This window comes from Phasianus colchicus, chromosome 13, assembly GCF_987193195.1.
Source record: "Phasianus colchicus chromosome 13, bPhaCol1.hap1.1, whole genome shotgun sequence".
NCBI lineage: Eukaryota > Metazoa > Chordata > Aves > Galliformes > Phasianidae > Phasianus > Phasianus colchicus.
This window is the reverse complement of record NC_143448.1, coordinates 17070773-17083946: the sequence shown is the minus strand read 5'-3', so window position 1 is coordinate 17083946 and position 13174 is coordinate 17070773. Positions and strand designations below refer to the sequence as shown.

Genomic DNA, 13174 nt, shown 5'->3' with positions numbered 1-13174 from the left:
CCCCAGGTCAGGGACAGGCATTCACAGGCTGTTCCATTTAAAGAAAGAGCCAGTGTGCATTCCTCTTGGATTACAAGTTAAAATATCTTCAGAGAAAAAAAGAAATAGGTGTTATTTTCTCTTAGATATATTGTGTAGGAGTATAATAGGGATATAATTACCATAAATCAGACATAGACCACATAAGAAACAGATGTTTGTTCCTTTTAGAGATTAGGGAATCTTGCAGACTGCCTAATAGGAAAACAGGCAATGTATCTTACAAGCACAAAGCACATTAGAACATTGCTCAGGAAATAAGATTTTATGACTTTTAGGAACAAAAAATATAAAGAATTTTTTTATTATTATTATTAATCATAGGCTATAGCAGGATTTCATTTATTTTCAAAATTTCTAGCCTTCAGTATTTGTTTTCTGTCCAGCTACACCTTCAAGGCTGGATGTGGCTCTGGGCAGCCTGGTCTGGTTGTTGGCAACCCTACCCATGGCAGGGGAGTTGAAACTAGATGATCTTTAAGGTCCTTTTCAACCCAGGCCATTCTATGATTCAATGATTCTAGTTTTGCCTGGTGGTTTGAAAGAACAGAGATTTACACCCAGCACCCACTGCCACAGCCATCAGCAGCTGTCCCTGAGCGGCCATGTGAGGGTTTCCAGTTCAGCACTTCTGAAGAGCTGCTGAGCATCTCCTTGCACAGACTTCAAAGCTGAAACACCTCAGGATCAGGGGCTGCTCCCCAGATGAGATCAGTCCCAGGAGTACCAATTTTGCTTTTGGATTTGACCGTCTGTCCTAAAGCTGGCTCAGGAGAGGCAGGAACCTTAAAACATCCTTCTGGCCTCTGCTTAGGAGAGATTTTCTGCTTCATTAAAGCCTTGATGCATTAATGGCCTGTGTGTGATTTCAGAGACTGGTGCGCTGAGCTCCTGCAGCTCAGGCCTGGAGCTTGTTAGTGTAATTTTCTAAAGATTAGCAAGCATTGATTCCACTGGGCAGCTGTGGGGAAATGCTGTTAATCTCTCCTGACCGCTGTGGCCGTGCATGTTGGTGGAGGGCACCTGCTGGGGTCTGCACTGCTGCAGGGAGGTGCAGTTCTCAAGGAAAGCTTTTTCTTCAGAAAGAGTGCATCGAAGCACTCGAGAATCATTAGGTAACAGCAGCTTCTTTGAGTCAGATGCTTCATTTTGCTTCCCTCGGGTTGTCTGAGTCCTGGAGCCTTTCCCCAGAAGATAGATACTGGCTTCAGTTTCACTTCTGTAATTCCACAGGCTCAGACAGGCAAGAATCAGGTGGAATTTTATGTGGTGGAAAGACAGCATCTATATTTTAACACAGATAAGTTGTGTATTATTACACAGCAGAAAAAGAAAACCAACCTGGATAATTAAATTTCCTAGCCAGAAGGTAGAAAGTACTAAAGCTAAGCAGAGGCGGTAATTCAATTTTCTGGTTACAAAACAGGACAGTAGAAATAAGGAGTGAGTGCTGACTCCAGTCTTTACAAACCAAATCTCACAGCATACATGTGTGTACAGTATTCTGTAACACACAGGGCAACAAAGTGCCAAATTCTACATTAGGGCCACCAAACGCGGATCTTGGATGCTGGCTGACATATTTTTAAAGCTTTTTATCAATGCTATATGAGCCATGGAGAAAAGGATGTGAGCACTGCCCTTCAGTTCCCCTTTCCCAGCACACAATGACTGTGCTTGACCTACAGCTTTACATGGGTTAAAGGCCAGCAGAGCCTAACCACAAAATGCTATCAGCTGTACGTCAGCCACCTCCAAAATAGGGAAACAAGGAAACCTAGAAAGAGAAAAGCAAAGTGCATCAGGAAGGACAAATTGTTTGGACAGCCCAGGCATTGTTTTTGTATCTTCAGCTAAACCAGGGAAATGGATTTGTTGGTCCTGACAACAAAGCCCTTTGTAGGCTGCAGGAGAAGAGCCCCTGGGGGCTGGAGAACAATGGGCTTCCCATGACACAGGGATGGATTGCCTTCAGGAAGCGCGTGTGCATTGCTCCGAGTGACTGAATTCCAGAATTGCTTTTTCAGGATCATCTAGTTATATTACAGACTCTATCATGGACCTTTAAGTGGCCACAATCTCTTTTACCGCAGTAATGAAATAACCACTGCCTAAAATGATGATTATTTTTTTAATATGGGCTCAGCAGCCAGCACTGGCGTCGTTTCCTCTTGGACAGCAAAGTCAGAACACCGATTTGCTGAGCAGGGCAGCCCAAGTGCTGCCCAAATGTGCAAGAACAGAAGCAGGATCAAGTGTAAATCAATTCCTTCTTTTCAAACTGGCCTTTTGCTAGGGTGGATTAAAATCTCTTTATTTACAAACATCAGCTCACTGAATAAACGACTGAGGGCTGTAACTGTTGATCTATGATAAGGCCATCTGAAACATCAAAGCAAAGGCTAGTGGTGAGGAAGGGCTGACAAACCATGGCAACTTGCCTCTCTTCCATCCCTGCTCGGCACAGCAGCGATGGCTCAATCAGTTCAGCTTCTGTGAGCATATTTTAGCAGCATAGTTTGCAACTTTTATGGGCTGAAGATTAAATACCAAAGGCAGACTTGACGGCAGCAAGCACAAATCTCCTGAATTCCTCAGCTCCACAGTGCTGTTTGCTTCTATGCAGTGAATAAATATGGATGGGCAGACACAGGAGATGAAGAGGAGGTGAGACCTGGGTTTTGGAGATCGATGCTGAAGGCACTGTACTATCTTGGCCCTCTGGGCTGTCTGAATTTAGCAAATAAAGCCATTGGTGCAAGAAGTCAAAATGGCTTAATCAATATCATCAAAATGATATAAAATTCCTGCTCATTCCTCACTTTATGTTAGTAAAAGATTCCTATATCCCCTCAGTCTTGGGACACAATTGAAGATGCCCCCTTCATGTTCACCCTTAGATTTCCCAGGCTGCAGATCCCCCAGACACCACTCAGCCATTTTTCCCCACCAGTTTTGATTTTCCTCAGTCATATTTGAATTAAGACAATTGTTGCTTTTCATTTTATTTTGCCTCCCCCTCTTCCCCCCGTTTCTGCCAGGTTAAAAACATTAAAAGGAGTAATTCATATTTTCAGATAAAGTCTTCCACCAAACACCTCCAACTCCAGAACTTGGGCACTTGCAATAGATTTCAGATTCACACAAGAAAACTACTCTCTTTTTTTTCCTTCAAAAAATTAATAAATATGCAAATCAAAGCTATCAGTGACTTAGATTCTCATCACAAACCATAAATAATTACACAAGCTATTGACAGAAATACATCTTGAAAACAAGTTTCATGTTCCCTAAAAGCCATAAAACATACAAAAAAGAGGGGAAAAGTTAACAGGTTCCTCTTGTTCCCACTCCTTTCATAATTCTACCTGTTCCATTCTCCTATCCTACCTTGACATTTACCATTTGCACCCAAATGGGAATATTTCCACCAGTGAGAGAGGATAGGCACAATCCAGATGAACACCTTTCTTCCCTTCTGTGTCTGGCTACTGACATCAGCTGTGAATGACACTTGAATAGGGTTTGCAGCACATACTTGCCTAAATACAGCAACCCAGAGTTTTCATAAAACTGTATCAAGGCATCAGTTTAACCTGGCATGACAGATTTGTTTTGCACTCATGAAAACCTTTGGACTAACTCACTATCACATTCTTGTGTGTTGACCACTGGACAATAATGTGACATGGTCTCAGCAGTCCTTTCCCTTGCTACGTGGGCAAATACTCTGCCACAAAGTAAGTGTTACAACTTTCTCAAGACCTCTTAGCACTGTTCCTTCCCTGCCTTTTGAACCAATGTCCTGTCTTAGGTCCTTGCATCTCTATCATACACAAACACCAAAGGGCCACCACCTGTTCCTGTGAAGCGCTACACATATTTTCCACATTTTGAGAGCAATCTAAAGGAAAAAAACAAATTATGTGCACTGAGTGTTCCAGCAATCTTCAGGTGACGTTTGCTTACATGAATAAAAGCAGAGCAGTGTGTTTGCAGAAGGCTTGAGGCACATGCTTAACCTCAAGTGGGTAAGTCTCACAGAAAGAGGGCTGCCACTAAAAATTGCCCGTGTGCTTAAAATTAAGAAGGACTGTAGGGTGCTCCTGGTTTGAGATCCTGGACCACAAAACACAGAAAGGAGATCTGCCAGGCTTCAGATGAACACAAGGGCCAATTTAATCTCCTTAGAAATGTGCGGCTGACTTGATACAGATTTTCTGGTGCACAGATCAAAGAAAGAGTTATACACTGGGCTAGCGTGTACTTCCACATGTGAAACAGGAGAAAAACGGAACAAATGCAACAAAACAAGAACTGGGATCTCAATCTCCATAAGATTGCCTACATTTTGTAGAGAGGCTTGGCTGCTGGCTAGCAGCAAGGAGTGGGGAGTGCAGGAATTTTGTTGCTGTCTTGTGACTGCCTCAAACTGCCCACAGAGAGCTGCTGTAACTCCTGCCATGAGCATTTGCTGCCTACTTCTTAAACCTCCTTGGAAAAAATGGATTCCTTCAGCCTCCTGGGAGAAGTGGTTATACAGAAGTGATTCCAGATGGAAGAGGGTGGCTTTTGTCTTCATATCATCTGTGTGGCACATATGGCATCAGCTTAGGGAATTAGGTGACAAGTTGTGCGGCTCTCCGAGGTCACTGCTGAAATCAAAGAGTAAGGAAAAAAGCTGGCTTTGAGGCTTCTGATTTGTTTGGATTATCTCTGCATGTAGGCATGTGGCTTACTGCATGGCCCCTTGCATGAAGGAGTCCCAAAAGTGTCCTCTCAGTACTGTAAAGGGGGACAGAGCAGCCCAACCAGCCAAACCATTCCATCAGCCTGCCCTCTTGTCCCAGAGGAGACAGGAGATAGCCTTGTGCCTGCCTGGACTGCTGGGTCTGGGAAATAAAGTAATAGTGTCTGCGGAGAATGTAAGTGGCAGGATAGAAATGTGCTCAGAGCAAGAATCTGAAGATTTGGTATTTTTGTGAGCTGTCATAAACCAGGAATCTGTATTCTTCCCCAGACAGGTCCCTGACAGCAATCAATAACGAGAAAAATGAAGTGAACTGTTGGCAGCAGGATTTAATATCCCCTCAATACAGTACTTTGTTTTATTTCTCTGTCTGGCTGTCATCTACTGGGACAAGACCTGGGAGAAGGGAAATAAAATCCAATTTTTGTTGCATCTTCCACAGTAGGAGTAAATCTATCTTACTCCATTGCATCACTTCAACAAATAACTGCTCTGTCCGCTGCTTGTCCCCACCCCCCAAATTCTTGAAAACCTCTAAAAGGTTACACGTAGTTCTGCTTTGACCTGGAAAACAAGAGATGTCTAATGTACTGCTAAGGATTAACTTTTCCAAGGTGCATTATTTAACTCATTACTTCGGTGCTCAGCTGAACAGTCAGATTTGGTCTCTGTTGTGACACTTGGAATAATCTCCAATTAGACACAACAGATTGTGCTGGGAAACCAGACAGAAATCAGCACTGAAGCTGAATGCTCAGGCTGAGCACAGCCCGTGCTCGGGTCGCCCTGCTTTGCATGACTAGCCATGACAAGATTTGCTGGAAGGTATGTGATGTGGGCCAGCAGAGAAGTGGAGGTGTCAAACTCTCGGCACACTTGCTGTGCAATGCGAGGAGACAACAGGCAAATTCTTCAGTTTAGTACAAAGGCAGGGGCTGTCTTAAGGGCAAATGCTGGCTTTCTGCTGACTCCAAGGAAAACAGCTGCCTCCTTCTGCGAAGTCACAACAGTTTCCTCATGGCAGTGAGATACTGGCATTATCTGTGGCACTCAACGGCAACAAGGGGCACAGAAGCATTTGTTTGTCCAAAACAAAATGAGATCTGAGAGTTGGATGCTCCCTGGCACAGCTAAGATTTATTCTGAGATCTGTTCTGACTGCAGAGGGGCTTCAAAGCAGTGCTTATCTCAGGGAGGGGTGGTGCACCCACAGCCAAGGCTGCTTTACAGAGCTGTGCAGGACCTTTTGCTCCGAGTGTTTAATAGGACAATCCCCATTTCATCCTCAAATCTGCTGTAATTTTCAGAGTACCAGTTGAGATGGCTTATGCTGAGATTTGCAGAGGTTTTGTTGCTGCAATTTTGTCTTGAATCGTCATTTAAGACATTGTGGATGTTTCCTTTACAGACTCTCCACTCCCTCTACCAGGAAAACATGTGCTTAGTAAATAGCTCTGATGACATGAAGCACTTTTTATTGTTTGAGTTAAATGAACGTAACAGACTTAATTAGTTACACATTTCCCAAGCAGGAAATGGGAAACCATTAAAACTACTGCACTGAAATATCCCTCAATTAGAGCTTCTTCACACATGATTTCAATTTTATTAATCTGCCTATTCCCATAGGCAGGGTGTGCATGCAAAGCACTGACCAGATCAACAGGGCTCCTGTTTCGTGGTTCCACCACCACAGTTTGGGAAGGAAAACTGGAAACTGGCACACTACCCAAATCATTGCTGACCCATCCACTAACCAAACCTATCACTGCTTTTGGTGCCTCACCAACTCACAGTTATCAGTAGCCAAGAAGAGAATGATCAGGAATCAGAGCCCCTTGGATTAAAAGGGAAAAGTGAAGCCACGCAAAGCCTGGATCTCTGGTGTGCATCTGCTTTCCTGTCACCTACAGCTCAACAGGCAACATCTGGCCTTTCAGCCAGATTTTCTCCATAACAAGGAAAGAAATAAAAAAGGCACAAGGATAGAGGATGAGCACACAGAAATCCTTTTAATTTGTGTGAGTTCAAAGCAATATGGTCAGAGGATAACGAGTATGATGTACTACTCACATCAGTTCAAGGCCATGTTGAAATAAGCATAGCCATTTAATTAATGAATATACTTAGAACAGGGAATAAAGAGATAAAAATCACTGAGAGGTGTAATTATTTTGACAGATGCAGCAAATAAGGTCCTGTAATTCCTCATGGAAGGATCAAACTGAGCTCAGGGTAATGCAGCCATTCTACAAACAGGCTCTCTTTCGGGCTCTTACGCCTTGGCCATAAAGGCTGGAATTTGTCCTTCATTAGGACTTCATTCAGGGAATATGGAGGGAGGTGACCTCATGCCACAAACACTGAGATGTAGGTTTGTAGGCCAGTTCTCATAGATGTGCTTTTCTGGGACACTTAATTCATCCCTATGCTAGTGCAAGTATGTACAGCTGACCACAGTATCTGCTTCTAGCTGCTCTGTAAACATCATCTGTGCTGACAGGTTTTGCAAGATATACTTAGCAAGATATAAGGAAGGGTGGTGGGGTGGGAATATAAATTTACTATATGTTTCAAATGGACAATGTTTTAGCTTCATGCCTTTTTTCATCCAGTGGCAGCCACTTGAACCAAGCCTCCAGCCAGGCCCAAGGTGGCATTTTAATCTTAGAAGATTTAAATATTTAGATGTTTCTCTTACATTACTGACTATTGCTCCAGGTTTCCCAAGTGGCAGATCCATGCACTTTACTACACGGTGAGATACACTGCGTCGGATGCAGCATCACTGTGGGGCCAGGCTCTGCCCCAGAACAACCAGCTCTTTCTGCACTGCCCCTGCTTTTGTAGCAGCTGGTTTGCAGTTCTTTAACTCTGCCATGGCACGTTGTGAACAGTACATCTGGAGAATCTGAAGAATTTGGTTGAATGTAAGCTGGAAACTTCTGCAGTGGGGACTGAGAAGTCAGAGCTGAAACTTTCTGGACATATCTGCCACTTGGGGATGAATATAGAGAGAAGCACTATTTCTGAGTGAGGTCTGATTGTGTTTGGAAATCAAATCTATTTGCATAAGCTCTTTGCAGCTTAGCAGCTATGGTTAAACCTGCTGTAAACCCAAACAGCATTACTGCTTGTTTGATACTGAAAGCCGCAGACACACATTTTCTAATTTCAGGAAGATGTTTACTTTCCTATTTGATAGCATCCTGCCTTTTCTGATGCTTCGTTTCTTCCATTTCCAAATACAATTGATTCTTCCATTACTTCAGTCATATCAAATATTGTGAAAGAGGATTTACACAGAAATACTTTGTTAATAGTACTCAGCAGTAACAATCCAAAAAGCATTCTAAAGACTCTAAAAGCCACTCAGAAAAATAGATAAGATTCATTTAATTTATTTTAGTGATGCTGCTATTGTCATCTTCAAATGTCATGCCATTTTCTCTTCTTTAAAAGCCAATTGAGAATCTGACTGCAATTCTTTTAGCCATTTTGCTACAACTGTTGATCTAACTTGAAAGGATGAGTGTTTTTATTGCGCAGAAGATGTCACAATAGAAACAGCTTTGCTCTAGAATACAAGGATCCTGCACCTTTTAAAAGCGAGGCTTGGCACAGGAAACTGAGATTAGCTTGGGGATTTGAAGCCATGTTACAGCATCACTGGGAAATGCTTTGGACTAGATAATTAAGAGTGTTTTAGTAATTTCTTAAGAACCCAATTGTTCACATAAAAAAAAAAAGGGTTGTTTCTTTTTCTAAATGCAGTGTTCATGCATATAATGTTTTCTTAACAGCAGGAAGAAGATGCCCAGTCTTTGCTGCCCATGTAATTACTCATGAAAACATCTGCATATGCAAGGTGAGGTTCAGGAGGGCAAGTGATGATTGATACAGAACTCCCATGAAATGGAGACTGGGTCCTCAGCAACATCTGGGTGGCTAGCTGGTCCCTGGTTTGCTATACTACTTGCTAGTGTAGGTATTATGAGTTGCCTGGGATAGTGCCTATTTTTCTACCTTTTACAGCATTGATTAATGTCAGCTAAAGACTTTCCACTCACTTTCACATTCCATTGACAATTTCTGATTCAGATTTGTCTCCAGAGGCATAAACCACATGTTCTACAGAAGAAAATGGCATAAAATAAAGGCTGTGGGATTTTTAAATCCTTATCCCATATTTGTTCTTCTACATGGATAAGTTGACATTGATGTACTGCCTTTTTTCTCCACTGATTATCAATCTGAGAATAGAAGACACTATACAGATACTAAAAGGCCTCTTAACATTGGCTGAACTGCCTAAGATGAAAGACTTTCTCCCAGAAACTTGTATGGCCTCTCCTACCTTAAAAGAAACATCTATCCATGTTTCAATGACAGCTGGAAGCAGTACAGCTGTAGCAGCTGCTACTACTGCATTAACACAATATCATGAAAAAGTTCTACAGCAGCCATTACCTGTCCTCAAAGCTGTCAGACTGCAGCTGAAATGAGGAGACTGTTTCTCTGATGTTCATGCAGAGATGTTCCATAGTTGAGCACTTCAGACACTGTCATGTAAGGCAATCTTTCTTCCTAGATGAAAACAGTAGGCAAAAATGGAAGGAAGTTACTAAACATGTTTGTCATTAGCCATACTAAGCTCTACAGGATAAGGGCACACATATCCCTTTACATGATGATGTGAAAAAGCACTCAGCTATATTAAAATCATGACTTCAAAGAAAAAAAGTACACTAAGCACAGGGAAAGCATTTCAGACAGAGCTCATATGGAACAAAATATTTGCTGAGTCTCAGGCAGACCTACTACTGTGAGACCTCCACCATCACCAAGGAAATGTCCTCTTATGAGTTCGTTGAAATTGGTGGGGGCTTCTCAAGAATATTCTTAAGGTTCATCCTAGCCCAGCAAATCTGCTTTGTAGACACCTCCTCTTTGGTTTCCCCAGGCTCCCTCACTGCCCTACACAGCTAGCTAGGAGACCTGCCCTCCAAACACAACGTGGGAACAGCTGGTAGGGACATGTTCAAAACCTTCATACAAAAATAAAAGCAACACATAAAAAAAAACAACCAACCAAACAAAAAAAAATAAAACAAACCAAAAAATGCCAATCACACTGCGGTGCTATGAAAAACACCTGATTATAATCTTTGTTCATCTTCAATTAACTTCACAGACAAAACAAGAAGTCTAGTCCAGAAGTGCTGATGGAGCAAAAGGCAAAACACAGCTAGAAAAATCTCCATTGCTGCAGTGCTACCAGTGCTACCATGAGCAAAGTGAAAAAGAAACAAACCAAATCCATCACCTGTGTCTGCTCTGTTAGCCTGACATGTCACTCATGGAAAAGTCCTTTTATAGCAGGCAGGCATTTATTTAGGCATGCACCTTTGATCCACAGTGCAGTTTTAAAGAAAAGTTTTAGCAGCTTAGGGGAGAGAGAAATAAAAAGAAGAAAAAGATGAGTTTCTTCGTATGCTGAGTGTTCGGAGAACCCTGCAATGAAGTGTGGAAATAAACAACTTCTTGCAGATACTGCCCTCATGCTGCCTTCTAATTGAACTACATAGATCAAGGAGTGCTGCAGGAAGAGGAAAACAATATGGTGAAGAATTTAAATGGGTCATAGGAAGAGATTAGCAAAGTTGCAATCAAGTCAGGATACCATTGTAAATATCACTGATAATAGATATTGGCATATATTGCCTGGAGCAATTCATACAGGCATGGCCCCAAGCCTGGCTCCACATTCTTTACTCCTTTCTTGTATGTTAAGGATGTCACTGCAGATCACTCTTGTGTGAGCCCTCACTCCTGGTGTAGCACCTGTACACACAGATAACACCTACATAGATAACTCCAGTGCAAGGCCTGGGATGCTATGCAGAAGGCAGCCAGCTCATTGGGTGTAAAGCCCTTACAACGTGCATTTAGGCCTGAGAAAGAAATCCTGTAAAACTTGGGTCTCCCAATCTCCCTATGACGGGACTTTGTCCCATCAGCTCTTCCCTCCCCTAAGCAACAGAGGTTGCCACACATCCCTTCTTCTCACTAAACACAAGCACGTATTCCTAAAAAACTCTGTCTTCAAAGAGGGCAGGCTCTCCCCAGGAACAAGCCATCTGCCATACAGGCAGAGGAAGGCACTGTGTTGTGTTTTCTAGTTAACTACTCCCTATTGTGACACACTCTGTCAGTCCCCAGCTCTGCTCCTACTCCCTGCTACTTCACCTCACCTGGCTGCTTCATCCCAAGGGACCTTCTGCTCACCCCACAGTGTCAGCACTACGTACAAGTAACTGAAGATCCCCAGAGCTATCAGATAATAAATAATTATATTGATTTGGGACCCAGAAGAGTCCCAAACCCCAAAGGCAAAATTAGAGTTCCACTGAAGTCAGTGGGAGTTTTGCCAGAAAGTTCAATGCTGGCAGCTTTTCATCCAACATTTCTTTCACATTAGATTTAATTAGAGGTCAGTAATGAGGCACTTTTAAAATCCTCCACATCTGGAGAAAGAGAACTGTGAATAGAGTGTACAGTTATAATTCACAAATTGGATTGTTAGAAGTAGTTTTCCTCTGCTTTTTTTCCCCTTCTTTGCCAGGAATAACACAATTAAACTCAGCGTCTCCATGCATAATCCAGTCAGGAATGACCAAAGGATGGGGGTGCTGGAGAAACCTGCTGCAGACTGCTGAGGTGGAGGCCTGACTGAGGGTTCTCCCTTCAGTTTTGATGAAATTCTGATTACTTTACTTACAGTGCTCTACAAATTACATATTAACAACAAGTCATGCAAGAAGATGCCTTCAGATGGAAAAGAAAGCGAGGAGGCAGTTAGAGGAAAAGAGTAAACACCCCTTTTCTTCCATCAGGTTAATGAATACAGACATTTTTCTTACAAAGTGTCCTCAGCTCAATCAAATGAGACTGTGCTCCTGGGAAATGAGCACCTTTCAGCATGCCAGAAGTGAGGAGGCTCTGGTTCTGCTGCAGGATCTGCAGAAGCCCATGTAGTGACACAAGCCCTGTGATGCCATGCCTCACTGTGATGGCTTGCTGCCTTAGTCCTGATCATGCCTAATAGTGAGACTGGTTAAGCTTTACATTCAACTACTACAACATTTAATTCCCATCCGAATGACTGAGTCTGACAGATCTCTCCCCTGAGAACATCCAGGTATTAGGAACTGAATAGAGGAGAGCATTTCATTTATTTTATGACTCTGAGCAGCAATAAGAAAGTACAAAGAAACACCCAGAACTGGATGTTGTATCAGAGAGACAGCAGTGCTTGTTCCAGAAAAATGGGTTCTGGGAAGAATCCACCCAATGGTTTTGCAATTTATGCAGTGATGTCCACACATGGGGAGGAATACACTACAACAGGGTGACACTGCTGGTACCGAAGATGCTGATAGAAAATGCACAAGAAGAAGGTTGCCCTTGTTCAGAGAGTAGGGAAAACGGGCTGCTGATCAGAGGAAGAAATCAGGAATGTAATTTCATATTTCTTGGAAGCAAAACAGGAGTATTTGTATTTCAGCATTCCATAGGAAGCTTTTTGTTTGATTTCCTAAGCAAGTATTTACCTGTTCTTGTTCCTTCAACATTCCAGGTCAGAATGAAACTAAAGACTGGAAGCTGAGCTCAACGAAATACTACAACAAAAACCAAAGTCAGGCACTACCTGCAATAATGACTGGAAATGTGGATTTCATTTCCATTTGCTTTCCTGAGTAAAGGCTCACTGGCTTTCATTAACATTTGGAAGAAATCACGCCGGCTCCAACCCGATTAGAAGGGGAAGCCAGTAAATTTAACACGGATTATGGGATCACTGTCCGGATTAAGCTGACCAGAGAATGGCTTCAACCTTCACTTTCACAAAATACAATGGTTTCCATTTATGGATGCAAACGAATGCACAGTGTAGTTATCCACAACCATTTTTTATCTCCCTTCCCTGAGGATTACTATATTCACTCAGAATAATAAGCAATTAAAACGTGGGCTGTAAAATCTGGTGATCTGCATGGCTTTAGCCACAATCTGCTTCCTAGCAGCAAATGTTTGCTGTCCCAGGGCATAAATCATGGATACAGGAGACTATGGCCAGAAATGTGCTGCAGTCATGGGAAGGATAGATACACATCCAAAGGACACAGAAGGGCCTTCCTCAGATGCAACGCACACTTGAATCATAGAATCCTTAGAGTTGGAAAGGACCATTAAAGATCATCTAGTCCAACTCACCTGCAATGAACAGGGACATGCACAGCTAGAAGACTGTTCTTCAAATGGCCTTTGCTGTTTCTGTGGGAGCGTGGAAAGGTGGCTTTGTTTCATTATGCAGCTCAGAAG

General features: G+C 42.6%; 2 long non-coding RNA genes across 2 annotated transcripts in view; one reads left to right on the top strand and one right to left on the bottom strand.

Moving 5' to 3' along the window:
- Positions 1-13174, bottom strand: part of LOC116243735 (uncharacterized) — a 92356-nt gene that overhangs the window by 8833 nt on the left and 70349 nt on the right. The window contains exon 4 of the long non-coding RNA XR_004170043.2: positions 9260-9376. This is a non-coding gene — a long non-coding RNA (uncharacterized LOC116243735). The remainder of the gene's footprint in view (positions 1-9259; positions 9377-13174) is intronic.
- On the top strand, positions 8409-12730 carry LOC149916186 (uncharacterized). Its single transcript, XR_016470671.1, has 2 exons — positions 8409-8657; positions 12429-12730. It is a non-coding gene; the product is annotated as an uncharacterized LOC149916186 (long non-coding RNA).